At 39.9% G+C, this 27,965-nt stretch overlaps 1 protein-coding gene across 1 annotated transcript in view; it reads left to right on the top strand.

Moving 5' to 3' along the window:
• Window positions 1–27,965, top strand: part of SOS2 (SOS Ras/Rho guanine nucleotide exchange factor 2) — a 2,018,564-nt gene that overhangs the window by 930,201 nt on the left and 1,060,398 nt on the right. The gene's annotated exons all lie outside the window — the stretch shown is intronic.

Genomic DNA, 27,965 nt, shown 5'->3' with positions numbered 1-27,965 from the left:
AAAGGCGGACCCTCTGCAAAACTAACCAATTACTGCCCCATAGCTATTCTCTCTCCACTCTCCAAAATACTAGAGAGATGCATACACTCTTAGGTCTCAGACTACCTCCTTACTAACAACCTCCTTTCCAGTACTCAGCATGGTTTCCGACCAAACCATAGCACCACCACTGCCTTGCTCTCCTTTACTAACACTATCCTTCAGCATAAAAACAATGGCTATCTCTCCTCTGCTACTTTCCTAGACCTATCTAAAGCATTTGACATGGTCCCACACAAACAACTTATCTCTGTCCTCAATAACCTATCCTTCTCACAATCAGTCACCAACTGGTTTCAGAGTTACCTGTCTGACCGCCAACAATCCGTTGTATGGCAGAATGACACATCTCCCCAACTACCTGTCTCCATAGGGGTTCCCCAAGGATCCATCCTTGGACCCCTACTCTTCTCTGTTTACACCAATAATCTAGCCTCTGCCACCAAACATGGCACACTCATCAAATACGCAGATGACTCGACCATCATCTGCTCAGCCCAGTCCCTACCCAAACTGCAAAAAGTCACACAGGAAGCCTTTTCCTCTGTTGAAACATGGTTATCCGATGCCCAATTAATACTCAACCCCAAAAAAACTAAACTACTCATCTTCCAACCCACCAAACATACGCAGAACAACTCTCACTTTAACATCACAGCAAAAGACAACACCACTATATACCCAACTGAACACACCAAATTGCTAGGAGTGGAACTAGACAAACTAAAATTTGACATTCACATATCCATGACCATAAAAAAAAGTCCACAAAAAACTAGGAGCATTATACAGAAATAAACAATTTCTCACCAAAGCAGCAAAGATTTTAATAGCAAATTCCCACCTTATCTCCACCCTACTTTAGCCTCTCCAATATATACCAACCTAAGGCAATGTGATCTAAACAAGCTAGAGACCTGCTACAACAAAATCGCCAAATTTGCCACAGGGGCATCCTACCGTAGTCACCACTGTCTCTCACTTGCTGAACTGGGCTGGCTTGAACTCCCTCACCTCCTTCAGTGGTATCAACTCTCACTCGCCCACAAACTAGTAAACCATCCACTAAATGTCCCATCCCTCCAGAATCTACTCCAACCTTATCACACCACCAGACCACTAAGATCCAGCAACAAAAATCACTTGCAGATCACTAAAGCCAATAACTCTGCTGGTGAAGCACTATTCTCTTGCGCCATAGCCAAATTATGGAACTCACTCCCACCCACAATTACCTCCGTACCATCATGCACCCACTTCAAAACTTTACTAAAAGCGCACCTAAAAACATGCTGGCTATGCCCTTGCAACTCCACTCTAATATCATCCACTCCATCCAACTACTACCTTTCTTTCCACTCCACTAACTACCTTGATTATAGCAAGTTCAGATGCTCATAAGCCTAGTACTTATTATACAGCAGGAACTTCTCATTGTTACATTTGTTAATGCCTGTTATGTACTTCACAGATAAAGATTCTAGTTGTCTACTGATGTACTATGTTCTTCATTTGTAAATATGTTAGAAATTTCTATGTTAAATTGTTAATCGCTATGTAATCCAATGTAACTACTGTCTGTTTATTTTACTGTGGAGCTTTTCTCCCCAGGCCTCTGCTGAAAATGGACCCACATCCAGTCGGACACTCCCGGTCAACAAATTTAAAAAAATAAATAAAAATAAAAATAAATAAAATAAATAAATAAATAAACAGATCCCTGAAAAAGACTATATAGACCAAGAAACCTGGTGCCATTTGGAAAAAGAAGCGGCTGAGGAATTTGAAAATTTAAAGAACAAAATTTAGAGACATTTGAAAAATATATAAAAAGAAATATGGACATTAGAAAGAAACAGATATATCATATGGTGCAATATATATGCAAAGGAGAACGCTATGTAAATCAACAGAAAAAGATATTCAAAGAGAAATATCGGCAAAGGCATCCAGATATGGAAAATTTCACAATAAAAAAAAAAAGATCACAAAGAGGGAATGTAGAACAGAAGTTTAGTCAAGTAGAAGTAAAAAAAAAAATAGAAGCTGAAGTTGTGGTATATTTGTGAAGTGAAGGATTCAGTGTAGAAAGTCTAACACAGGTCATATCACATCATGATGGAACAACTAGTCCCCAAAGTAAGGAGAAACAAGAGGAGCATGAGACATCTGAAGAAGAAATATGGAAATGGGAAAGAAAAAGAGATTTAATATGATGCAATATTTATGCAAAGTAGAAAGCAAAACTAAATGCAAAAAGAGCAGCACCAAAGGTATTTGAAGAGAAATACAGGCAAAGACATCTGGATGTGGAAAGGTTTGCAATACAAAACATAAGAAAACAAAGAGGAAAAGTAGAAAAGAGGATTTGTAATGGAGAAGTTAAAGAAATAGAAATTGAGGTTATGGATTACCTGCAAAATGAAGGATTTAGTGTAGAAAATGTAACTTGGATAACACAACAGGATAGAGCAATAGACATCCAAATTAAGAAGAAACGAGCGGAGCAGGAAGCATCTACTCAGTTGACATATAAAGATACTTTGGAGCCTCTCACAGGAAACCAGTTCAAAGGTTCGGTTGGAGCTATACAGCAAAGGAAATGACAGGAAACTGGCAATTCTGGCACAGACAATGTCGTGAAGTAATAGGCCAGTGAGTTCCCATATGAAAGAGCAATGGATCACACAGGGTGAAACTGAAGAGAACATGGCACAGGAAGAAGCTCTGGAATTTCGTATAGAATGCCTGCTGGAAAGGGAGAGCAAAGAATGTGACCTCAGTTTAGAAGAAAATGATCTAAGAGAAGAGTTACTTGATTATATAGAGATGGATAGACATATTAAGATCATTGAAAGAGATAGACTGCAGAAGGCCAATAAAACCCAGAAAGTTAGAAGTTTTATAAAACAAATGAACACAGTAATTAGGACTATCCATAGAGAGTCATGCGATATAACAGAAGTAAATAGGATACATTACTGTGCAACCAAATTAATAACCAGTAAAGTTCTACCATAAGAACACAGAGTAGTAAGGGAAAGGATGGGGAGCAATTGAATGCCATCGTGGAAATATCAAATAGAGAAAACTATAAAGCAGTTAAGACAAGAAGCGTCACTGCTGGAAGACTGTAGAAGATGGAACAGATCACCAAAAATACTCAGAAAGACATGATAAAAGCAATCTGCAGTATTTTAACGGATTAGGATTTATCATGCACTATTGCAAATAGTAAACTGAAAATATCAGCACAATCAGAAAAACTGAAGATACACAGATAAAAATAAAGGAAAAGTACAAAATAAGCAATTTATTGATGACCCAAAAAAGTTTTATAGAGAATTGGAAAACAAGGTAAAAGGAATTGAAAGGCCACCAAAAAAAGAAGAAATAGATACATTTTGGAGAAATATTTATGAAGAACCTGTGGAACACAACGAAGATGCTAAATGGATAGAAGAAGTTAAAGAAAGAATAAGAAGTTCAAATGTACAAGATATGAAATGGGATGAAGTAATGGCCTGAGAGATTAGTTAAGAAAAGCCTCTAATTGGAAAATCCCAGGCCCAGATGCAGTACCTAACTTCTGGCTAAAAGTATTAACATCTTTGCACGAAGATGTAGCTATTGAGTAAACACTATTTATCTGTGCACCCCAAACAGACACCAGTCTGGCTAACAACAGGAAAAACAATGCTCCTACTCAAGAGTAAACCTGCAAGCTACCCTAAAAACTATAGACCAATAATTTGCCTTCTGATGACATATAAACTATACACTGGAAATGATGCTGACAGAGTTTATAGTTATTTAGAAGAAAACTTAATTATGGCAATAGAATAAAAGGGTAATAAAAGAAAGTCATATGTAACAAAGGATCATTTGTTGTTAAATAGTCATAGTGGAGAACTGTCAAAGGGGAAGAATCCAAGTATAGAATGAATAGACTACAAAACAAATTTGACAGTATCCCATATTCATGGATAAAAAGAGTGCTTAAAAATGTATAAGGTGCACCCTACACTGATACACAGCGACCATGAAACAGTGGCAAACCATTTTGCAGTTTAGCCATGATAAAGGACAGATTATTATTCCAGGGATAAAAATCCAAAGGGGGATATTCCAGGGTGACTCCCTGTCACGGCTGTCCTTTTGCCTTGCTCTTACCCCATTAAAGTGGTCTGCTTAACAGATTAAGTCATCACTATAATTTGGCTCAAAAAGCAACAGAGTGTAAAGACTTCTCATTTTCTCTTTGTTGATGATTTAAAGCCGTAGAGCTCATCAGATGAGGCACTGAAAGCACAACTGCAAGTAGTCCAAACTTTTTCAGATGATGTAAGAATGTCATTTGGTCTTGATAAATGTGCAAAAGCAACCTTTAAAGCAGGAAAGTTGCAGCATCAAGAAAACATCAGTTTGGGACAAGAATGTGATATAAAAGAACTTGAGCAAGAAAGCGTGTATAAATATTTGGGAACTGGTGAAGGATCAACAATAAAGCATGACCATATGTGAATAAAACTCAGTAAGGAATATTTTAGAAGACTTAAATTAATCCTGAAAATAGCATTGACATTTAGGAACAAAGTTCAAGTTATAAACCAGTTTGTTCTTCCTTTCCTAACTTAGTTTTGGAGTGATTGACTGGCCCCCAAAAGGTATTGGATAGATTAGACAGGAAAATAAGAAGGATGCTTCATGGTCATCAAATGATTTATAAAAATCAGTGCATACCAAGATTATATATTCCCCATTCTGAAGGAGGTATGGGCCTCCTTGAAATTGATTACATGTGTATAGATCTGCAGTCGTGGACTGCATACATATTTGTTGACCGCACAAGACCCAAACATAGTGAAAGTTTTGAAATGCGAGGAGAATAAATCGAAGATGACTTCACTTCTTAATCTAGCAGAAGTATTTCGGCATCAAGTAGGAATGGAAGTTAAACCAGAAGTAGATGAAAATCAGGCAGCAAATGAATGTGCCAAAAAAATAAAAGAAAGAATATAAGGTGAAGGATCAGATGAGAAGGCAGGAAATGTGGAAAATGCATAAACGTAGTTGCAAGTACAGAAAACTCCTGCAACAACCTCATGTTGATCAGGACTGAACGCAGAAATGGTTAAGGAGAGGCGAATTCAAACCAAAATATGAAAGGTTAATATTGGTGGCCCAAGATAGTGGACTTACGTATCCACTAGTTTACAAAGTCCATTAAACGTGGGAGAAGCAGACCAGTGTAGGTTTTTAAAACAGAATTGGAAACAGTTGCGCACACTTGCTGGTTGTGACATAGTAATGGCAGAAGGACTGTATACTGAAAGGCATAATAATGTAGCAAGAACGTTGCAGTGGGGATTGTGCAAACATTATAATATTGAAGTAGCTGAAAAACACGAAGCATCATAGAAAATTAAGTCTACATCACCTAGGATCACCCATTACCAACAGTTCAAAAGACAGATATGAGAAAACCAGATAATAGTGGTCCATGAAAAGAAGACAAAAGTAGCTTTGATCATTGAAATCACAACATCCAGTGATTACAACGTTTTGCATAGAGAGAGAGACAAAGTCATAAAATATCAGCATTTGCAGACAGAAACGAGAGCATTGTGGAAGAAAGATACCCATCAGTTCCAATAGTAGTAGGAGCAACAGGTCTTATACAAAAGAATCTACAGTCGTATTTAGATACGTTACCAACACATGTAACTCCATACGAATTGCAGGAGGAGTCATTACTGGGCACATTGTGGGTGCTTGAAGAGGACTTCTGGCTGATATCAAAGATTGAAACAATACTAATTTCATGAACTTTAATCATACTCTGACTTAGGAATGGCGTCCATTCCTGTCATGGTATTAGAAACCCAAAAGATTTGGAGAAATTAAAAAAAGAGAGCCATTCAAGAGGTCCCACCAGACCAGAGAGGGTCCAGAATCTATTTTAGATTATTTTTAGTTCCGAAGAAGAACAAGCACCTTGTGCCCATTCCAGACCATAGTGGCCTAAATCTTCACATCAAAAAGACCCTCTTCAGAGAAGTCACAATGCAAGTAATTTTGGTTGTCCTGAAAGCAAACAATGGGATGTGCTTGGTAGATCTTCAGGATATCTACATTGACATCAAGATAGCAAAGGCACCCAAATTTCTATGATCCAAGTTAGGAGCCAGTCATATTCAGTTCTGTGCCCTTGGTCACAGCCGATGTGAGACTCGGAGGGTCCTGCATGTTCCCTTATTTGGCAGTTAGTGTCTTTCTGCTATGACCATAGAATGTCAGTGAAGTAAGAGATTACTTGTAATAGCTCTGCTTAGCCTTAGATATTTCTGAAAATTACAAAAAAAACAAATCACATCATCAGCCAGCACAGTCCATATTATTTATCAGATATCACATGAACAATAAAAAAATACTTAGTACGTCTCCCTTCGGACCAAATTCAGATGCTCAGAAATTCACTCCAGAGTCTTTAGAATCACTTCTCTTTACAGTAGCCTTTGTATTTCAGTCCAGAGATTGATGGCTTCAACAGTAGTCGTGGTACCTTTTGCATGTTTTTACATGTGCATATACAGATTTTTACTCAAAAGTTCAGTGGTTTCAGATTTTATCTGTCAATACCCATAATCATCACTCAGATGTGCAGAGCTCCTTTAAATGTGTGGCTAACCTCTCTGATAAGTTATGTGGGAAGACCGTTTGATCTCCCCCTCCCCCTCCCTGAACAACGATCACCATGGATGCCTCTTCTGTGTGGTAAGGGTTTGGGGGAAATGTTGGGGGATGATGGTCCATGCAACTTGGAATCAAACAGAAGTCAGTCTTCACATTAATATCCCGGAGATGAGAGCAGGCATACTGGCATTGCAGGAGTTCTAGGACCTTCTTCTCCCAAGTGTGATTTCCTTTCAGACAAACATGCCTGTAGTTTGGGATTTAGACAAGCAAGGGGAAATCAGGTCCTATCCCCTTTGCCGAGACGCTATGAGGGTTTGACAGTAGGTGATTACTTTGCATCACTTTCTGATTACTTTGCATCACTTTATGATCACAATGCACATTTAGGAGAAAGCTAGCTGTCTTACAAACAGGCTCAGCAGATCCATCCTTATGCTTCAGGAGGATCTGTTAATGCACTAGTTGCACATTTTTTCAGCTACTGTGGCCAGCCGTGCTGTGATCTTTTTGCATTCTCAGCCAACAACAATTACAACTGCTGCTTCCTTCTTATCCCTATAGAGGGGCAGTCTGCCTTTAATGCAATTGATGAGTGTCCCACTGGATTTCTCTGTGCCTTCCCCATCTTCCTCTAATGTCCATATTCCTACAGACAACAGTAGTATGCAAAGTCACTGTGATCCTTGTTGTTTCATGTTGGCCATGGTGACTTTAGTTCCCCTTGCTCAGTCCTCAACTGAAGCAGCAGCCATGGGTTCTTACTCCCCTTCCAGATATTTCATGTCCATCTGGTCAGCCTCACCCTGACCATAGGATCTTTAAGTATACTGCTTGTTTTCTCCAGCTGCCTTAAAGGCCAGAGATCCCTTGCTATCTCAAAATTAATTTGCATTCTGTATGCATCTCAAAATGAATCTACTCATAAATTGTACAAGAGCAAATGGAAATGCTTCCCTATGTTGGGCATTGAATGTTGTCATAGAAGTGTTGATGAAAAGACCCTTTGAGCCAGCATCTTCAAAATAACTGAATTTCCTGTCTTGTAAAATTCTGTTCTTGCTGTCCATTACATTTACATGAGGAATTTCAGAGTTGCAAGTCTTATCTTCCAATCCTCTATCCTTCATCTTCCTTAAGAACTGATACGCAACTTTGAAGAACAATTTGAGCCAATCTGTACATTTGCCTGTATTCTTCCCCTAAGCATTCTAACAAAAGAAGAGTATACTATTTTCAACTTAGATGCTTCTAGAAAGCTACATTTTTATTTCTACAGGACAAAATCATTCGGAGAAAATTAACAATTGATGTTAAGTTGTCATTCTCACCTTCATTCTTGCTGGATGGGTTCGGAGCCAATCCTTGGCTCCGACTCGGCCTATACTATAGCTCGAGAGCTATTTTTTTTACTGGCTCGAGGCAGCCCTATATCCCACAATACCATGCGCTAACTCCCCAAATCTCGTTTGCCGCTTCGCTGCGAGGTTGCCTTTTTTTGCCGGCTCAGGTCAGTAAAAGAAATTTTAGTAAATTCTTCAAAACTTTAGGTTAGTTTTTGTCAGATTAGTTCCCATTGATATAGTTTTACCTAAATTACCTATTAGTAATTTTTTCGTTAAGCCCTACCCACCCCTTTAGTTAAACTTTCTAATTGGGCCTACAGGCTTAGTTTTTGTTTTCTCTCCCCCATTATTGTGTGTGTGAGTTGTTGTTTTAGTCAGCCCCTTAAATTCCCCTTGGTGTGAAAGTTAGTGAGTGGTTGTGCTGACTGTGTTACTGTTTTTTAGGGTAACTATGTCTAAAGAAGCAAAGGTCTCGGGATTCAAGAAGTGTGACTCGTGCTGTCAGAAAATGTCTCTGACAGACGGTCACACTTCTTGCGTCTACTGCTTCGGACCTTTGCACCTGCAGGACTCTTGTTCCGTCTGCTATGGATTTAGTTCAAGAGTCCTGCAGGAGCATCGTAATAAACTTATTTTGAGGGGCTTACTGAAGCCCGATGACTCCCCGTCCAAGTCTGGCTCAGGGAAGTTGTCTAAGCCCACCAAGCCCTCGGCTCCAGCTTCTGAGTTGAGGGCTGGCGAAACTGAGATCGCTCCGACATCGGCTCCAGTCGGAGCCGATGTGAGCAAGATCTTACCCGCTCCGAAACCTGTATCGGAGCCGACAGCGTGCAAGTGCTCTAAATCCCCTTCATTAGAGTCCATGCGATCGGCTCCAAGATCACCCCTTCTATCGGAGCGGAGTCATAGGACTCATTCCTCCAGGTCGTCTAGGCTTTCCGACCACGATATTGAGAGGGTGGTCAGTAGACTCATAAAATCTCAGGCACTGGCCCAAATACTCCAGAGCCCATCTCACCAGACTGTGGCTCCCTCGGTGCCGCCTTCGATTCCTCCTCCGACTCTCCAGTCGAGTCCGGAGACGGAGTTTGTCGGAACTGTAACCTTGGCCATGTCGGAGCCGATACTTCCACCTTCGGCTCCGGCGTCGTTGGCTCCGACTTCTTCATTGGTACTGTCCGTGGAGAAGTCCGGGCACCCAAGACTCCATTGTCGGCTCCAAGGGGGCGAGTGGCATCGGACCCTTGTCTGACCCCACTCTCCCTCTCGGAGCGTCTGCTCTGGCTAGTTCGGCCCCGACATCATTCTCGGAGCCTTCTCTGTCGGTGCCGGGGGCGGTTCTGGTGTCTTCGGAGCCGGGACTGTCTTCGGTGCCTGATAGGGGGCTTTCAAGGTGATGAGCGTGCTGGATCCAGTGTCCCCTCCAAGGTTGGGTTCTTCAGCTCCTCCCTTCATAGTGCCTGTTACGGTCTCTGGCCATCCTCTTGCAACTGATAGCAGAGATCCAATGCATAGGGTACCCACTTTGGGTGTCTCATCCTCCTCCGAGGCCTCTCCTGAAGCTTCAGGAGAGCCACCTAGGAAAAGAAAGTGCAAGAGGAAGCACGTAGACTCCTCTGAGTCTGTAACCTCTGACACCGACTTGGATGAGTCAGAGGGCTCCCCCAGATCCCCCTCTGAAGATGTCTCCTTTTCAGACATACTAGAGATCCTGAAACAGAGGGGGAATTGGTCCACACTCAAACCCTCCAAGGAAGTGTCGGTTTACCTTGATGCCTTTGGATCTCGCCCTTTCACCTCCTGGGTGTTCCCCCCCCTTTCAATCCACTGATGGAAGTGGTGGCCAGAAAGGCGTGGGCAGCTCCTGACTCCATGGAACCTACCCCTAGGAGGCCTTCAAAATTTATTTCTGCTCCGGTGAACAAGACATTTCTCACCAAAGGTGTCTCGGTAGATGCTATGGTGGTAGCAGCTGCCACTAAGAAGGAATTAGCTGATCCTTCTGTACCTGTTCAATCCTCCTAACAAAGAGTCCAGGACGATGGACAGGTACGGTAAGCGGACATTTGCTTTAGCAACCTTTGCTATACGATCGCTGAACTATTTGTCATTTCACCCGCCTTCAGAGAGATTTGCTCAAAGAACTGGGTGAAACTGTACAGGATCCTTCTGCTGTGGGGTATCAGGACAAGATTAACTCCCAGCTGGCTACCCTGAATTCTATTGCCAATTCCTCCATGCGGCTGTTATGCAGCCGATGGAGCGAGTAGGGCCGCAGGCACAGGTGTTGCGTTGAGACGTTATGCCTGGATGCGACTTTGTAATTTTGCTGATCCCTTCAAGGCATCCTTCACCAACAACCCCTTTGATGGTTCAGAATTGTTTGGACCTCAGGTGAAGAATACTCTCACCAGGTGCGAGCAAGACGGTAAGACTCTCTCTGCCGTGGGAGTCCATTTTTCCACACCATCTAGACCATACCCCAAAGGTCAGAAGGGTGGAAAGATGTGGTTCCGTAAACTACAGGGAGTCGCGCCTGCCGCACATGGTGAAATTCCCCTAGAGGCAGGGGGGGGACAACAATAGACGCCGCCCCAGGGGCAGAGGGGGTCCACAGAACCAGGGTTCCAGGGAGTCCTTCCCTGACCAACCCTTTCAGCATCCCTGAGAAGCTGCCCGACTGTCCACCTTCGGAGGCAGTCGGGGGAAGATTATATCTTTACCCAGAAGCCTGGCAATCCCTCTCTCAAGACAAATGGGTACAGTTGATTATATCCGAGGGTTACAAAATCCCCTTCATTTCCCCTCAAAACCAATTGCCAAGACCCCTCCCAGACATACCACCCGGGCAAAGGGGTCAGGCACAGCTGGAAATAGAAAAGCTGTTAAAAAAAGAGTCATCCAGGCAGTCCCAGCAGACCAGCTAGGATCCGGAATCTACTCCAGGTTCTTTTTGATACCAAAAAAGACAGGAGACTAGAGAACCATTTTGGATCTCAGCAGACTGAACAAATCTGTACAGAAGACAAAATTTCGGATGGTAACGCTGCAGTCCATTCTGCATTTCTTGGGCAGAGACGACTGGATGTGCTCGTTAGACATACAGGACGCGTACTATCACATAAAGATACACAGGTGCTCCAGGAGGTTTCTCCGCTTTCGGATGGGAGCCAGTCATTACCAATTCAGAGCCCTGCCCTTTGGTCTCGCCACAGCCCCCCGGGTGTTCACCAAATGTTTGGCAGTGGTCACAGCTCACCTGAGACAAAAAGGATTCCAGGTGTTTAAATATTTAGACGACTGGCTCATCACCGCTACCACCAAGCAGCATCTTATCATAACCAGGGATTACACCATTCACATTTGCAACAGGTTAAGTATTTCCATAAATTTTGCAAAATCCTTCTTGTCACCTTGTCAATCTATAAACTTCATAGGCGCCGTGTTAAACACCACAGAAATGTCTGCAACTTTAACACCTCAGAGAGTGATAGATATACGGCAGAATGTCCACCTTCTGATTCAGTCCAACAAAGTTCAAGCCAAGTTAGTACTGAAAACATTGGGCCTCATGGCAGTGGCGATTTCCCTTCTTCCCTTAGCCCGCTTCCATATGAGAATTCTTCAGTGGATACTTTTCTCTCAGTGGTCCTACCAAAAACTTCCTATGACACACAACATATTGATAACCTCGACTTGCAAGAAACACCTCGCCTGGTGGATAGTCTCCCCTCAACTTCTTCAGGGCAGACCCTTTGTTATTCCCCCTCCAGTTGCCACGGTGACAACGGATGGCTCCCTGATCGGGTGGGGGGGGGGCATTATCAGGGCAGGACTGTCCAGGGCACGTGGCAACAATTAGAATGCCACCAGCACATAAATGTCCTAGAGATGAGAGCAGTGCTTTTATCGTTGCGAGCCCTTCAGGACTCTCTTCCCACGGGCACTATAGCAGTTCAAACGGACAATATGTCCGTAGTGTGGTACATAAACAAGCAGGGCGGAACAAAGTCCTACCCCCTATGTCGAGAAGCACTCAGACTTTGGCAGTGGGCGATCTCCTCTCAACGGTTTCTGATAGCAATGCACATCCCCGGGAGATCCAATGTCATAGCGGACAGATTGAGCAGAACAATTCTCATGCCTCATGAGTGGTCGCTAAATCAAGCGGTAGTAGAGAGAATTTTCCAGAAGTGGGGCCAGCCTTGCTGCGATCTTTTTGCAACACCTCAAAACAGCAAGTGCCTCGACTTCTTCACTCTCTTCCCCCTACCAGGCCACCCCCCCCCCCCAGAGACGCTCTAGTCCACGATTGGTCTCGGGGTCTTCTATACGCTTTTCCCCCTTTTCCGTTGATTCCAAAGTTAATTCAGAAAGCAACCGCATTGAGATCCAAAATGATCCTCATTGCTCCTTACTGGCCTCGACAAGTATGGTTTCCTTTCCTGCACCGATACCTTCTGGAATAGCCCTGGCATCTGGAACCATTTCCAGATCTTTTGACCCATCTGACGGGCAAGCTGCACCAGTCTCTTCAGTCCCTCAACCTCACAGCTTGGTTACTCCACTTCTAACCATAGCCAGGCTTCCCCTCATTTCTCTTCCTGTCCGTGACATTATTCTTGCCTCCCATAAGTCTAATACCAGGAAGACTTATGCGAGCAAATGGAAGCGTTGTTTCTCCATTTGGGCACAAGCTAGGTCCTTAGACCCTTTTAATGCTCCAATTCACAAAGTTCTTGATTTTCTGGCAGAGCTTTTTCATGCAGGTTCATCGGCAGCCACTATCAGTGTTCAACTAGCGGCCATTGCCAATTTCCATGAAGGACTTTCGGAAACCAGTATTATGTCTCATAAACTCTGCAAAGCCTTCCTCAAGGGCATTTTCTTACTCAGACCTCCCATTAAGGATCCTCCTCCACAATGGGACCTGAATTTAGTGTTATCTTCACTAATTCTTCCTCCCTTTGAGCCTGCAGCTTCTTGTTCTCTCAAGCTACTCTCTTGGAAGAGTCTGTTTCTAGTGGCTATAACTTCTGCCGGCAGAGTGTCGGAGCTTCAAGCCTTGTCCACCCGTTCCCCTTATTTGGTCTTTCATAAAGACAGAGTAGCTCTCAGAACAAACCCTTCCTTTCTACCTAAAGTTTCTTCTGAATCAAATCTGAATCACACTATTCACTTGCCGGTTTTCTTCCCAAATTATTCAAACCGGGCTGAACAGAAACTACATTCCTTGGATGTTCATCGCCAATTGCGGTATTATCTAGATAGAACAAAATAATTCAGGAAGTCAGAACAACTCTTCCTTTCTTATGCTGACGGGAGGAAAGGACTTCCAGTTTCAAAGGTAACCCTTTCCAGATGGTTAGCTTCCATAATTACCTTTGTCTATGAGTTGAGACGTAAACAACTTCCTTCAAAACCTAAGGCTCATTCAACCAGGGCGCTGTCGACTTCAACAGCCTTTCAAGCAAGGTTACCTTTAGATTCCATTTGTGCAGCAGCTACTTGGGCTTCCCAACATACCTATATTACCCATTACAAACTGGATATAGCCTCCAGAAATAGAGCTGACTTTGGTTCCACTGTACTCAGGAGTCTGTTCCGTTGAGCCACCCAGGACCAAGGTGCTAGGGACATGTCCCATCCAGCAAGAATGAAGGCGAGAATGACAACTTAACATTAAGAAGTTATGTACCTACCATAACGTTCCATGTTAGTTGTCTTCTTCTTGCCTTCTTTCTTGCGTCCCTCCCTCCTGGCCCCTAGTCTAGACAGACTTGAAGGTTCTGAGATCCTTCTATTTCATGATGTTGCCCCTTTTTTCCAGGGTTCCCATATCATGACTACTATTGCCAGGGAGACTGTTTATATATATATATATATATATATATATATATATATATATATATATATTGATCTGGGGAGTTAGCGCATGGTATTGTGGGATATAGGGCTGCCTCGAGCCGGTAAAAAAAATAGCTCTCGAGCTATAGTATAGGCCGAGTCGGAGCCAAGGATCGGCTCCGAACCCATCCAGCAAGAAAGAAGGCGAGAAGAAGACAACTAACATGGAACATTATGGTAGGTACATAACTTCTTATTCCTCTCCTTTGGTCCCATGCCTAGGATTAAAAGCTCATAAAGTAATTATATCCAGATGGCTGTCCAGTTGTATTACTTCTGCATATGTTTCACACAACAAAGCATTGCCAGCTAAGGCTGAATCTATTCTACAACATTCACTACTTCGACAGCCTTTTTCAGAAATTTTAGTATGGATAAAATTTATGCTGCAGCATCTTGGTCTATGTTAACCTTTGCCAAACACCACAGACTGGATAGAATTTCCAGATCCAAACCTTCCCTCGTAGCTGCAGTCATTATGCCACCCAGGGACTTGGTATCTTGGGATTTTGATCTGTTTGTCGAATTGGATGGACTGGATGAACAAGGTAAGGAAGTTCTGTACTTAGACAAATGATGGATCCTTTGATCCTGGTCTGTCTAATATGATATCCCACCCTCCATTCCCAATCTAGTTTTCACCTTTTTCTGGGGAGAAGGCAGTCTGACCTGAAGCTCTTTTTCCCTATAAACCTCTAATATTCATAGTCTACTACCTGTAGTCAGAAACTAGATCTGAGGAGAATTAGTGACAGGAGAATTATATGAGAGAAAATTCTTGAAGGAGCTCAAGGCTTAGAGCAGTAGCAGGGCTGGATCAGATCCAACAAGTGTCCTGATATCCATTAGTCATGTTGAAAATGGGCCAGGATGTTGCTGGGTAGTAAATTGTTTTTAAAAAGCTTCCATTTTTTATCATTATATTCAGGTCTTGCGTATCTGTACAAATGCATATATTGTCTTTCTGAGAACTGTGACCAGACTGTCCACCCATTCTGCTGGTTCTGATCGCTTCTTAAAGGTGATTACGTTTTTCTTCTATTCATGATTAGCCCGACTTAGAGCTACAGATAATTTTATGGGAATGTGAATCACTTGTACTGCAGCAGGTTTTATATATTTATTGAATTATTATGTGGTATTCTCCTGGAAAGCCTGTTATGCCTGTGAATAAATCAGAATAGTCATTCAGGATTCATTGTTATGGCTTTGCATATTGTCTAGGATTTCTGTGACTGTTGAGTCATTATGAATACATACAGTCATTATTTTATACTGTAAATCAGTTTGACCTTTCCTTACCATACCTCTCAACCTGGAAACATCAAAAATGTGGACAAAGGCCCCTGAAAAGTGAGTACAACTGGCCAAAAATCTGTATGCCGATTAACATAAGATTTGTATACATAATTATGCAACCCCACCCACTCTTATGGAATTGTGGGATACCAACATTCAAACACAAATTGAACAGACAAAATATCAAACATAAAGTATATGAACAATATTGTTTTATTTATATTAATATTTTTGAACTTTTATCAAACTTTGAACTTGTGTAAAACTAAATACAATTTTCTTTCATAAAAATAAAATTAACAGCTTCTACACTGATATTAAATAACACCAGATATAATCAGAAAAAAGCTGTTTTATTTATATTAACATTTGAAAGTATATAAAACTAAAATGCAGTTTTCTTTTGTAAAAATAAAATTAACTGCTACACTCATATAAAATTCAAATAAATATAATATGTGTAAAAAATCAAAGTTCAGCCTTTCAGCCAGAAGAGCAGCAAGTACTTTTGCATCTAGATTTATTAAAAGGGTAGGACTGGTCAGTAGCCCCACATCTCACATATGTTCAGTTTTCATTTTGAGGTAAAATCTTTTAGACTGATTGGACATATTTCATCTATAAATATCCTGGAAGAACTTACGTACTGTTAAACCACTAATTCTCAGAAACATGCACAACTTTTCTATTAGCATCATTACTAAGACACCTGCAGAAGTTCTTTCCTGCATGTTACCACAGTAACCTTGTATGAGCAGTCAGTTTTCATTGAAAAAATCATTGTCCAACACTAAACAGCATTTAAAAAAAATAGTAGGAATTTCATAATACAGATGTTTTTTTATTCAGACAAAAGATCTTTTCCAGGAGTAAACATCAGAATATTTCACACGCCTTAAGTATAAAAGTCAATCTATTCATTTAAAGATACACCAATCATTTCACAGATTAAACCCTGCCAGCATAATTCCATGTTCAGTCATAAACAGACCAGTATATTAAATTTCAAAATGAGCATTGTTTAATTTTTTATCGGCATATTTCTGTATTCTTGTGCAACGTTATTGTTAGCAGTATGTCCCATGACAGATATTTTTAACAAGGAGAAATCCACTTCATTAACTGAAAATTGCCACCTGTGTTTTTGCCTCCATCCAGCATAATTGCCATTCCAAAGGGAAACATAGCAGTAAGCCAGTCAAATGAATTATTATAATTAAATTTGTATATATTTAAAATTAGTATATACTTAAAATTTAAGGACGGCAGTTCAACTTGTGGTGCAGCAGTTTGCATTGTCGCTGTAACCTTTGAGAGTGTTTTGAAAGAAACCTTTTTTTCTTGTAATGACATATCAGCAGTTTTTGAAAGTGTTGCCACCCAATGGCCAGAATGGGATCAAAATATGCACACAACTCTATTCAGTATTTTCTCATTCACAGATGTTTAAAAGTATTTTTTTGACAAGATTTCTGCAGATGCACCTAGTTAAATTCTACACTGTGTATTAACCCTTGGATTTCCTTCCAACAGTCTGACTTTCACTTCTCTCTTGGTGCCTCTGTTGTATTTTCAGATTTTACTATCTTAAGTCTTTTTCAGTTCAACAGCACCCACAAACAGGTAATTTCATATTTCTCTTCAACAGCGTGCAGATTCTTTTAAATATACTTATTATTTATTTATTTATTTGCAGTTTGTTTTCCAGGGTAGTCCATTTGGCTACAAGGAGCCCATTTTCAATGGAGTCCTGGGGAGAAAAGCTCCGGAGAATTACATAGTACAGAAAGAGCACAGATCCATAATATACATTTCAATTAAACATTAAATAGATATTTTGTATAGTACAAACTCATATTGCACAATTCAGATAGATGTTACATAATACAGAAATAAAAGAATTTCATTAGGAAAATTCCATCAGGTTAATTTTTTTTTTATTTTTAATTTTTTTAGGGAATTACAATGAGGTAAGGATGTAAAACTTCAGGAGGTAGTGACAGGCAACAAAGTCTGGAAAGTTAGGAAGAAAGTGTGATAGTGTTAGGTTGGATGAGAGCAAGAGCATTTCCATTGTGAAGTAAGGTACGAGTGCGTGAGGTTTTAAACAAGGAGAGACTGCTGATGGTGCAGATGGGAGAAGGGAGAGAGAGTTCCAGAGGCGTGCAAGAGAGAAGGACATCAATTGATTCCCAGCAGGATGTGCTGGTTTATGCAATTTAATTAGGTTTTGGGAAATGGATCTTAGGAGTCTGTTTTATTAGGCTGTGGATGGCATTTCATTACTGAAACTAAGTGGAAATTCCTTAAGATTCCAAGAGCAGGATAAGTTATTTCTTACAATTATTTCACTGAACTGCACTTGTTTGTTCTTCTTTCGGCTTTTCCTGGTTAGGGGTCGCCACAGCGGAACTCCGGTCTGCTAATGATTGGCAGTACATTTTTTACAGGTGCCAGCTCGACGCCCAACCTTCAACAAAGGCACGCCCATCCTACGCATGTCTTTCGAACGCCACTCGACCGCGGGGAGGACATGCAGACTCCACACAGAAGGCTCTCCAGCTGAGAATTGAACGGGAGAACCTCTTGCTGTGAGGCAACAATGCTACCACTGCACCACCGCGGCTTATTTCACTGAACTGCACTAATGCTTATAATTGTACTATACAGTTAATCTACTACATTTTGCACTGTTATAAAGCTTTTTTTTACTGTTGCATTTATGTACTGTTTTATACTGTTTTAACTGTATTTTTTATTGCTAGATACTGTTTCATTACTCTAATTGCATGTTTACTGAATTACTTAACTGTAAACTGCTTTTTCATACTGAGAGTTGTATTTTCTGTTTGTGAGTGCTTTATCCGAGTTTTTCTGTGCATTTTTGAGGTTTCTGTGTTCTAATCTAGTCTCTGTGTATTTTTGATTTTTTGAGGTTTCTGTGTTAAAATCTAGTCTGTTTACAGTTAAAAGCATGCTCTAGAGTCTGCTTGCTCCTTGATCTGTTTTAAAACTTTCATTTAGTGGCTACAGCTAGGAACTGTAATAGTTTATACTTGGTGGCTTTGCAGTTACCTGCCCATACTTGATATATTTGATCTGTGACACTCCTCCCAGTCTAGTGTCATTATTTTATTCAATCTAATAGAGAACATTTATGAAGGCCAACCCACTCAGATTCTTAACCTTGAATTGACTTCTGTTCCAGCTTTCTCCATTTCCACTTTACTGAATAAAATAAATTCTAAGCTTGCCCCCCCCCCCACCTTTCCTGTAACAAGTCTTATCCAGATACAGATTTAATCCAGGACTGTTTATAAGCTCCTGAGCCCCCCCCCCCTACTTAACTAGGGTTAAACTATTCCTGACGCCATAACATCTGTTCTTCAAATTTTCACTTGCAACTAGCCAGCTTTTTAGTTTTAGCACTCCAATCTGTTTCTTTGAGCTCAACACTTGTTCAGAACTCATAAGCACTAAATAAGCTACAAATTACTACAGCACTCAACTTTCCTCACTTGTCTAGAGGAAAACAGTTTTTAGTATTTAATAAATAAGCACCTATCCAGGCATGTCTAAAGGTCAGCTCCCGGTGTTTTCTCCTGTCTACCTGATGAATCTGGGCATCTTGGGACAATGCAGCAGTTGCCTCATATACACAGACAACCCTCTCCTCCTACTACCCGATACTATGACCTGTGAGAGATGCACTTTTATAGCCAAACTGGAAGCAAAGCTCTCTTCACCGAAGACTGGACTAGACAGTGAAGAGAAGAAGGTAAACACTTGCACCGCACCACACTCATCACATAGTCCCTCAAAACCTACACCACCAAAACACACACAGAAGCACAAAACACACACCTACATTCGCGGAGGCTCTCAGTAAAAATCTGCCCAAACAACCGAGACCTCCAAAGCAGAAGTGCAAGCAACCTCCACCCCCACAACACAACCCAAATGACACATAGCCCACATACTCAGTGTGCCACTCAACTACAGCCCAGAAGGCATAATGTACACAACACTCTAGTCATAGGTGATTCTATAGTCAGGCACACTGATGTTCCACTCACCAGGCTGAACAAGGAGAACGTTATGTCAGCTGCCTGTCGGGTGCCAGGATCCGCCACATAACACACACATTCAGGTCACTCCACAACAAGTACAAATATTACTCTGTCATTGTCCATGTTGGTGTGAATGACCTAAGACGTACCTCCCTGGACTACATGAAAAGAGACATGGAGGAGCTCTCCGATCTTGTAGCCCAGGCAGGTATGACCCTAGCCCTGAGTAGCATCCTGCCATCACCCAGAATGATACCATAGTACAAGGACAAAATGATTGACTTCAACAATTGGCTAAGCTTCTGGTGTCATTCTAAGGGAATCCAGTATCTGTCTGCCTGGGATGACATGATGGACAGACCACGCTGCTTTTCCAGAGATGGCCTGCACCTGTTGCCCTTGGGATTCCGGATACTGGCAAAGGCTCTTGCCACCCCCTATAGTGCCTTTTTTAGGCAAAGTTCAAATGACAAATTCACCACCGTAACAGGTACAAGCAAGCAAAATCTGCGGGTAATGCTACCTCAGTGCTAGAGGTCTAAACCTCAAAATGCACTCACTCGAGGCACTCCTTAAAATGGAGAACATTGACATCTGTGCAGTGACAGAGACCTGGTTCAAAGCGCTGGAGAGCACCCCTGCATTACCAGGCTATAATTCATACCACACCTTTCGGCCACCAAACCCGAACCGAAACACTAAAGGTGGCGGCATGTCCATATTCATTAAGGATATCCACACCTCCAAGCTAGTTGCTCAGCACAATGCATCCGAGATTATCCAAGTTAAACTAACTCTGGGCAAAACCGCAATGCAGATTGTAGCTTGCTACAGACCCCCCACCATGCCCCAGGATTCCCACTCCTCTTTTCTTGATACACTGGAAAATATTAAGGTACAGCCCAACACCCTAATAATGGGTGATTTCAACTACTCCACCATTAAATGGGAAAACTACTCATGTACCATCTCTTTTGCTCAACGTTTTCTGGAATGCATCAATTCCAACGCCTTGGATCAACTTATCCACACCCCCACCAGAGGCAGCAGTATTGTAGACCTGGTCATCACCAACATGGGCAGCCAGTGTTCCACACCAGAGGTCAGCTCCTCGTTGGTCAGATCCGACCACAAGCTAATCACCCTAGACATCCACATCCCGCTCCTACCCTCCATTAGGAAAACAACCATAAAAAATTTCTCCAAAGCCAACTTCACGCTTCTTAAGACAGAAGTGGCAAACTTCACGACACCCATGCAGATGGACAATGGAGGTACGACTTCTGAATCCTACACAAATGCACTTTATAAGCACTTACATGAGTGCATGGATCGTGCTATCCCTAACAGAACCAAGATGCTATCATCCAAAAAAATGAAGCCAACTTGGTGGTCTTCTGCCATAAACAGACTACAACAGAAGAAAGAAACTGTTGCAAAAAAGAGTAAAATCCAACGATTGGAGGAACTCCCTGGTCAGCCTCAGTAAGAAGCTGAGATCCCTCATAAAATCCTCCAAAGGTAGTTATGAAAACAAAATCGCCACTTATTCTAAAGATAACCACGAAGCATTCTATAGCTATGTCAAGAATCTCAATGGCAACACTCAGATCTGCTCTGAGTTACAGCACAATGACACTAAATATACAGAACCAACTGATATTGCCAACATCCTGGCAGATAGGTTCAGTGCTAACTTTACCCCCCTCTCACTCCCTAAAGGGCCCATCTCTATACCGGAAGAATGCAAAGTTCCTGTAATCACGACTGCACAGGTAAAAACCTCACACTCCAAAGCCAAGAACACAGTATCCATGGGACCTGACAACATCCCAGGCTGCCTTCTACACGAATTACAGAATGAACTGGCACCCCACCTAAGTACCATGTTCAATCATAGCCTCACCTCAGGCTTTGTGCCCATTGAATGGTGCACCGCAGCGGTTATCCCACTCCACAAAGGTGGGGGTGGCCACAAGAGACCTCGGGAACTACCGCCCCATTAGCCTGATGAGCCTGGTCTGCAAGGCCATAGAACGTATCATCATGGAACTCATAAACAAAGACATTGGAGATGTCCAAACTATGGTCCCCACACAGTTCGGGTTTGTAAAAGGCAGGTAATGTCTGCTAAACCTGATAGACTTCTTTGAAGCAGTCACCAAAGCCATAGATGAGGGTAAGGTGGTGCACACAGCCTATCTAGATCTTGCCAAGGCATTCGACACCATCCCCCACTCTGGAATTATAGATAAATCACTAAACTAGGTATAAATCCCTATGTCACAAGATGGGTTGCCAACTGGCTTACTGACAGAACCCACACTGTGGAAGTAGCAGACTCCAAATCAGACTTCAGACCAATGACAAGTGGAGTACCACAGGGTTCAGTCCTGGTTCCCCTCCTGTTTGGTATCCACATCTCTGAAGTACAGGCTAACACAGAAGGTCTTTGGCTAACTAAATTCGCAGATGACTGCAAACTAGGAGCCATAATCAAAACTCCTAACCATGTGGACATCTACAAAAGGGCCTCACTGAGACGGATGCCTGGTGTCAAAGCCATGGTCTCAAGCTCAATGCCAAAAAGTGCATTGTCGTCCCCTTTGGTTAAAAACTCTGCACCCATGAACTACCACCTAGGCAGTAGTCTACTTAACACCGTAAGTGTGATAAGAGACCTTGGGACACAGGTGGACAGTAGTCTCTCCTTTGATAATCACATTGCCACAGTGGTCAGGAAATCCTTCTACATGGCACACCTCATCACAAAAGGTTTCTCATCCAGAAAAAGAGGTCATTGTTCCCCTCTACTCATCACTCTTTAGATCCATTATATAGTACAATGCCCCTTTTGGTATGTACCTCACAAGACATCTACAACAACTGGAAAGGCCGCAGAAATACCTCATAAAGAGGATTACTGGCCTCAAACAGATGCCCTATGCAGACCGACTCAAAAAACTCGAGCTTTACTCCGTCGCATATCGTCTACTCAGAGGCGATCTCTGCCTAACATACAAAGCTATGTCAAACCCAGAGCTGTTGGACATGCTCCATTTAAAGAAATCCCAATCCCTCCATGCTACACGCTCTAGGGACCTAAACCTTGTCACCACAATAAACAGAACATGCTGGAGGGATAGATTCCTGTCCCAGAGCTCTCCCATACTCTGGAACAGACTACCTATCTATGTCAAACAGAGCTCTGCATTAGCATTCGTCAAGAAAAATCTTGATTGGATGGGTAATAAGAAATTCACCCTGGGCTCACTTCTGTGGTTCTGCTTGACAGGGGCACAGGGAAATAATTTTCTTGGGTGGCAAAAGCCAGGGTACCTTTTTGGCTACGCTTGTATAGGCCCTAGGGCCAATAGCCTAGATACCTACCTATGAACCTATGGTTTATGCATTTCAAAGGTATTTGCTAGGGAGGGGCAGAGAGACGGTTTATTAATGAATTTGTCTGCTTGGATGAGCTGGGTATATGTGAGGAAGTTTGGTAATTCTAGCCAAGTTAGTTGGTGAAGGAAATTACAGTGGTGAGAAGAGGCTGTATGACCTGCAGCAAATTTGGATATTTTGTTATAACAAGATGAGAGTTTTGTTTTGAGGGAAGATTGTAGGCTGGTTAGGATAAATGCACCATATAAAAGGGATGGGATGAGGTATGTATTGGCTAATGTAATCCTGGTGATGGGAGAGATAAAGCTACTGTGGCGGTAAAGCATATCTAATTTTTTATGGGTTTTTTTATATTTGCTTGTAGATGCTTATTAAATTTTAGTTGATTGTCAATGATAATTCTTAGTAAGTTTGTATCAGAGACTAGTTCTAGGCGGGTATTGTTATTGCTGGTAATTATGAAGGATTGTTTGTCTAGGGAAGAGGTTTTGGATGCATTGAATAACATAAGTTTTGTTTTGGTTGCATTAAGGGGCTAGATAGTTGTTGAGCATCCACTGTTCAGTGGAAGGGAAAGGCGGCTTGTGTTAGATTGTTTAGAGTTGTGATGGAAGGGGAGGAACAGATTATAGTAGAATCATCGGCATATTGGATGAGACTAGAGTTATGGCTTGGAAGAAATCGTTTATGAATATGTTGAATAGTAGGGGGCCTAGAATGGAACCTTGGGGGATACCTGCGGATGTATTAAGGAAGGGTGAGGTAGATTTTTTCCATTTAACTGCTTGTTGCCTGTTTGTGAGATAGCTTGAGAACCACTGGGTAGAGGAAGGGGACAGGTTAAGTTTAGAGAGTTTGGCTTCACACATCTTTACAGAGTTCTATTTTCTAGTACAGATTCTACAGGGATAATTAAAGTTGGGTAATGCTTCTGTCTTCTCATGCTTATAGCTGCATCAACAGCAGGCTTTAATTAAAATTGTGATTATTCTGACCTTCACAATAAAAGTCTCATTCTTACTTGAGTCCCCTTTTCATATTCACGAGTTTTGCAACACATCCTCCCTTTATTACTAATGTTTGCCTTACATTTCACTTTGTACTCTTTATCAGTTCATGATTCTCGGCTGGAGAGCCTTCTGTGTGGAGTCTGCATGTCTCCCTGTAGTTGAGTGGCATCTAAAGACATGCAGGTAGGTGTGTGTGTGAATGGGTGTAACTTCTTTGAAGGTTGGGTGTCGGGCTGGCAACTCAGCACCATAAAAATCCACTGCAAAGCAGATCATTAGTGGACCGGAGTTCTGCTGTGGCGACCCCTAACCGGGAAAAGCCGAAAGACATGTGTATATATATATATATATATATATATATATCAGTTTTTGATTGTAATAGTGAGTTAGCAATTTCATTTGCTCTGCACAAATTCACAGCTTTTGGTAGTATCAAGTCTGTTTCTCTTAATACATTGTCCCTTTCATCATTTATTATGCTACAAATTATCTGTACTGTGTCATGCACCAAATTATAGTATTTTTCTTTGATTTTAGTTCAGTAACAAATGCATCTGTAGTCTTTTAGGACCTTTTGCTTTTGTAAGAATAAATGTCTAATAAATCATGTGATGTTGCTGAGCTCTGTTGAGCAGTAACTGAATTTTATCTTGAGTGGTTCTGTATGGTCTTTCTCTTCATAAGGAAAAGTAAGAAAGTTAAATACTTTTATGACGACTTCATATTTTTTAGGTAATCCAATTGCAGTGACGAATACTACAAAAATTCCAAGACCTGAATTTCCTCAAAGAATGATATGTCTGTAGTTCACAGCACAGAAACTGTTGAAAGCAAATATAGTCATTCATTTCTGCATACATTTTACTGCAGTTCTGTCAAAGATGGCACCATTTTCAGACACTGTATCATGTTAGGAGGCCTAAAAATAAAACCTAGTGGCCGGGCATATTGTCTAACCTCAATGAAGTCTGTATTCAAGCTGATTTCCATAAAACTTCTGTGCAGAATATGACATGCTAATATCTGCAGCTAGCTCATTACCTGTAAAGTTGTATAACCGTATGTAGTACAATTTTTTTTCCGTTATTTGGTATTTTTACTTTATATCACCTGTCCTGCTTGGTGAAGGTGCATTGTCTGCATTTTCACACAATTTGTTATCTTTAGGGTGGAGTTAAACAACATGTTAGTTGTAAGCTATGTAATGAATAAACTCAAACTCTGTAACTGATAAGGTACATTCACTACCAGTAAAGATTTGTGATGTACTGAATGAATTATTATATTATATTTTAAAGTAATTTATCACAGATTTCTTAAATTTTGCAAGAAATTATGTTGTACCTTATCAGATGATCAGTGCTGGTTTCAAAATTAAACAATGGAAGTAATAATGAATGTAAAACATCCTGCCCTCCTGTCCTTTAATGAAGTGCATCCAGAAATTCTCCCTTCTTTTGCCATAGTCATAAGATGAAATCTTAAGATTATAAATAAACATGTACATTTGAGTGTTTTTATGAATGAAATGAGTTTTATTATTCAGAAAACTTATTTATTTATTTATTTATTTATTTTACATTTGCTTACCGGGAAAGTCTGACTGGAACAAGGTCCATTTACAGCGGAGGCCCGGGGTGAAAAGCTCCATAACATAACAGTACAAATACAACAAATGACAAAAAAATTTCTGTACAGAGGCATATATACAATCAGAGCTCCATGTCGTTATATGACAACACATAATCCAGAAATGGCAGAAAATTTCTGTACAGTGGCATATATACAATCAAGGAGATTTTTCGTACCTTAGTTTGATTTGAGCAAGCTTGGTATATATATATATATATATATATATATATATATATATATATATATATATATATATATATATATTTTTTTTGCTTTTTTTTTAATATATATTATTAAAAATATAAATATTATTATTTTAAAATTTTTTTTATTTTTTTTTTATATTATATTATTGAAAAAGGTATATATTGGAAGGAAGGTTTTATTATTAAATATGAAAGAGTATGTATGTAGCAAAAAAAAATATGAAGAAAAAAAAAAAAAAAAAAAGAGGATATGAAAGGGGAAAAAAAGAATTAATAGGGAGAAAAAAAAAAAAAAGGGAAAGGTATATATGAAGGCAAAAGGGAAAAAAAAAAAAGAAAAAGAATAAAAGAAAGAAAAAAAAAAAAGAAATATAAAAAAAAAAAAAAAAATAAAAAAAAGAAAAAAAAAAAAAAAGAAAAAAAAAGGAAAAAAATCTATTTTTGTACAAGCAAAAAAAAAAAATGAGAAAAACAAACAAACCAAAATGAAAAAAAAAAAAAAAAAATATGCAGACACAAAAAAAAAACCAAAGAAAAAAAAAAAGAAACAAAAAAAACATGCACAAAACAAAAAAAAAAAAACACAAATGAAAAAACAAAAAACAACACAAAGAAACACACAACAAAACACCAAACAGCCACACCCACAAAATAGATGAAAAAAAAAAACACAACAAAGAAAAACACATAAACTGAAAAAGAGAAAAAACAACAGAGGAAACCACCACACACAAAACAGAAAACAAAAAGAGAAAAAACAAGAGAATGAAAAAAAAAGTGACAAAAAGAAAAAAAAAAAAAATATTACACAACCATGCTGAAAAACCAAAACCCCTAACAACCAAAGAAAAACACAAATAAAGAAAAAAAAAAGCAAAAAAAAATGATGACACAAACATAACACAAAAATAGCAAACAAATGACCAAAACCAATATTAACAGTGCTGAGACACACAAAATGTGAAAAACTGTTAACAAAATAACTGATACACAGATTTAATCTCTGTAATGACATTACAACACACACAACTAATGACAGAAAAATACAAACAAACAAACCCAAACAAAGAAGAAAAAAAGCCGAAACAAAAATAAGCAAAGACTTCTCAAAAAAAACTATATCATAAAGACCCCCAAAATGATGACTACACATGTGATTACCTTGAAGACATATTTAACCTTCACAAAAAAAAACAAATATCTTATTACACACATGCTTTATAAAATGTTAGTATTTAACAAAAAATGACAAAAAATATTCCATTATTTTATGATTAACATGATGCAAATCAATAAAAAACAAAAAAACCCCCCTATTAGAATAAATATATTATTCTGCTTTAATATACATGATCACATATTCAAACAACCCACATTACATAATGCTTATTTATATTATTTGCTTTTATGAATATTATTCATACCCTTAACATGATGTTATTCACACTTAAAAAAACAAAAACATAAAGATGCACATTCACTGACAAAAAAGATTAAAAAATCTGATTAATACAAAAAAACACAATACAAAGCTTCAACTAGAAACAAATGACAAACAACCAAAAATGATAGAGAACAAACACAACCCCGTTACACTGACACACACCCTTTAATCTTTATTCCCAAAGAAAAAAAACAACTATTACACTGTGAAAAAAAACCAACTGCAAATAAAAAAAAAAAAAAAAATAGATGAACTTCATATGTGCTGACTTATTTAAGATGATTAAACCTGCTGCATATTCACCCTAAAAAAATGCACAAACAAAAAAATGTTATACTAATATCCCATTATTTATTAACTGTTTCTTCCTGACGCACTGTGAAACAAAAACTTTTACCTGATGACAATTAAAAAAATGCAAAATTTTCACATTTATTATTTTACATGAAAATTCCCAAAAAAAAAAACAACCCATGCATCACAACAAAAACATAAGCTTCACTGCTGAAAAATATTCCTATGCTTTTTCACACATACACCTGCACACACACACCAATACAAAAAAAACAACCCCTGCTCTAATACAAAATTGAAAAAAAACCTGCAAAGCAACTGCAATGCTTACCAAAAAGAAACAAACATGCACTGTGAATTAATACCACCACTCATATGACCCTGAAACCCTGCATCCCCTGTCAAACAAACTGCAGAAACCTACATATGAGACTCACAAATAAACAAAACAAAAAAAGAAAAGGAAAAAAATAACCTTGCTAAAATAATAATCAAGTAATATGTAAGAAGGTAAATAAAAAAATAAAATAAAATTTAAAAGATAACCAACAAAAAGGAAAAAAGAAAAAAAGGAAAAATATAAAAAAACATAACACAAAATAAAAGTAAACATGAAA

This window comes from Protopterus annectens, chromosome 6.part0 (assembly GCF_019279795.1).
Source record: "Protopterus annectens isolate FY-2018-M chromosome 6.part0, PAN1.0, whole genome shotgun sequence".
Lineage (NCBI taxonomy): Eukaryota > Metazoa > Chordata > Ceratodontiformes > Protopteridae > Protopterus > Protopterus annectens.
The sequence above is the reverse complement of the archived record's forward strand: the minus strand, read 5'-3'. Positions and strand labels throughout refer to the sequence as shown.